Here is a 2,338-nt window from a genome sequence, read left to right on the forward strand (position 1 = left end):
ATTTATTGTCTGTTTATTTTTTTATTGAAGTATAGTTGCCATGCAATGTTATATTAGTTTCTGGTCTACAACATAGTGATTTGCCAATTCTTTCTTTCTTTCTTTCTTTCTTTCTTTCTTTCTTTCTTTCTTTCTTTTTCTTTCTTTCTTTCTTTTTTTCTTTCTTTCTTTCTTTCTTCTTTCTTTCTTTCTTTCTTTTTCTTTCTTTCTTTCTTCTTTCTTTCTTTCTTTCTTTCTTTCTTTTCTGTTTATTTGAGAGAGTGAGAGAGAAAGAGCATGAGCGGGGGAGGGGGGATGTGTAGGGTGGAGGGAGAAGCAGGCTCCCCGATGTGCAGGGAGCCAGATGACATGGGGCTGGATCCCAGGACCTGAGCTGAAGGCAGGACGCTTAACCGAATGAGCCACCCAGACGCCCCATAGTGATTTGCCAATTCTGTGTATTACTCAGTGCTCACCACCGTAAGTGTAGTCACAATCTACCACTGTACAACTTTGTTACAATATTTGTAGGTGCCATTTTTAAAAGGGTACCTGACACCCAAAAAGACAGTAATTTCCGGTTCCGGTTCTTTGTGCAGCTGCAGCAGCAGCTTGGTGCTAGATGGAGGCCCAGGCGGGCTTCCAGTCTGCGGCTCTGAGCGGGGGCGCCAGAGCCTCAGGAGGGGCAGGCGCAGCGGCTGCCCTGGGTCCGGGCGGGACTCCAGGGCCTCCCATGCGAACGGGCCCGGCGCCGGGTCAAGGGCTGTACTGCTCCCGATGCCCGGAGCGGCCCATCCGAGACCAGGTATGCTGCCAGGCAGCCGAATGACACCTCCGGGACCCTCCATGGGACCCCCTGGCTATGGGGGGAGCCCTTCAGTCTGACCTGGCCTGGCCCAGTCAGGGATGGCCCAGTCAGGGATGGACCAGTCCCGCAAGAGACCTGCACCTCAGCAGGTCCAGCAGGTCCAGCAGCAGGCGGTCCAAAATCGAAACCACAATGCAAAGAAAAAGAAGATGGCTGACCAAATTCTTCCCTCAAAGGATTCGTGAACTGGTACCAGAAGCCCAGGCCTATACGGATCTCTTGGCTTTTGAAAGGAAGCTGGACCAGACTCTCGTGAGGAAACGGCTAGATATCCAGGAGGCCTTGAAACGTCCCATCAAGCAAAAACGGAAGCTGTGAATTTTCATTTCTAACACTTTCAATCGGCTAAATCAGATGCCGAGGATGGGGAGGGGACGGTGGCTTCCAGGAGGTTCGGGTCGAAGGACGGAGCCTGGAGGATTGGCCCAGGCCCACCCCTGCCCAGGAGATGGACAGCTTCCAGGTGAAGCAGCCAGGAGACGGGCATGTACGGTGTACTGTCCTCCTGCTGCTGGACCTCCAGCCTCCCCAGTTTAAACTAGACCCTCGCCTGGCTCGGCTCCTGGGCATCCACACCCAGACCTGCCCAGTGATCATCCAAGCACTGCGGCAATATATTAAGATACATAAGCTCCAGGACCCTCACGAGCAGGAGTTTGTCATCTGTGACAAGTATCTCCAGCAGATTTTTGACTCTCAACATACGAAGTTTTCAGAGATCCCTCAACGGCTCCATGCCTTGCTTATGCTATCAGAACCCATCATCATTAATCCTGTCATCAGTGTTGACCCAAATGATCAGAAAAAGTCCGCTTGTTATGACATCGATGTGGAAGTGGATGATACTTTGAAGACCCAGATGAATTCTTTCCTGCTGTCTACTACCAGCCAGCAGGAGATGCTACTCTAGACAACAAGATCCATGAGACAATAGAAACTATCAGTTAGCTGAAGACCCAGCGAGAGTTCATGCTGAGCTTCGCCAGAGACCCTCAGGGTTTCATCAATGATTGGCTACAGTCCCAGTGCCGGGACCTCAAGACCATGACCGATGCGGTGGATAACCCAGAGGAAGAGCGCCGAGCCGAGTTTTACTTCTAGCCTTGGGCTCAGGAGGCTGAGTGCCGGTACTTCTACTCCAAGGTGCAGCAGAGATGACAAGAATTAGAGCAAATCTTGGGAATCCGAAATACATAGGGCCTCTCCCACAGCCCTGATCTGGCTGCACCGATTCATATTTGGGCCCTGTGCTACCTGCCTTGGTCTTGCCTGGGGCCTTCCAGGGGATGCTGTTGGTTCAAGGACAACACCAGAATGAAGAGGGTCTCACATTTCTGTCTCACAAGACACCTGTCATCCTCTTCTCCCACCCCATCCCTTCCTGTCCCCCAGCTTTGCCCCACAAAGTTCCCATGTGCTTCTACCCTCCCCTGGTCTACATAGGACCTCTAGATAGTATTAGAGAGAGAACATGTAGTGGTAATCAGTGCA

General features: G+C 51.4%; 1 pseudogene; it reads left to right on the top strand.

The window, feature by feature from the left end:
- Nucleotides 1-601: 601 nt before the first annotated feature.
- LOC116622792 lies at nt 602-2,044 on the top strand (annotated as a pseudogene).
- Nucleotides 2,045-2,338: the final 294 nt, after the last annotated feature.

This window comes from Phoca vitulina, unplaced genomic scaffold (genome assembly GCF_004348235.1).
Source record: "Phoca vitulina isolate PV1807 unplaced genomic scaffold, GSC_HSeal_1.0 scaffold54, whole genome shotgun sequence".
Classification (NCBI taxonomy): Eukaryota; Metazoa; Chordata; class Mammalia; order Carnivora; family Phocidae; genus Phoca; species Phoca vitulina.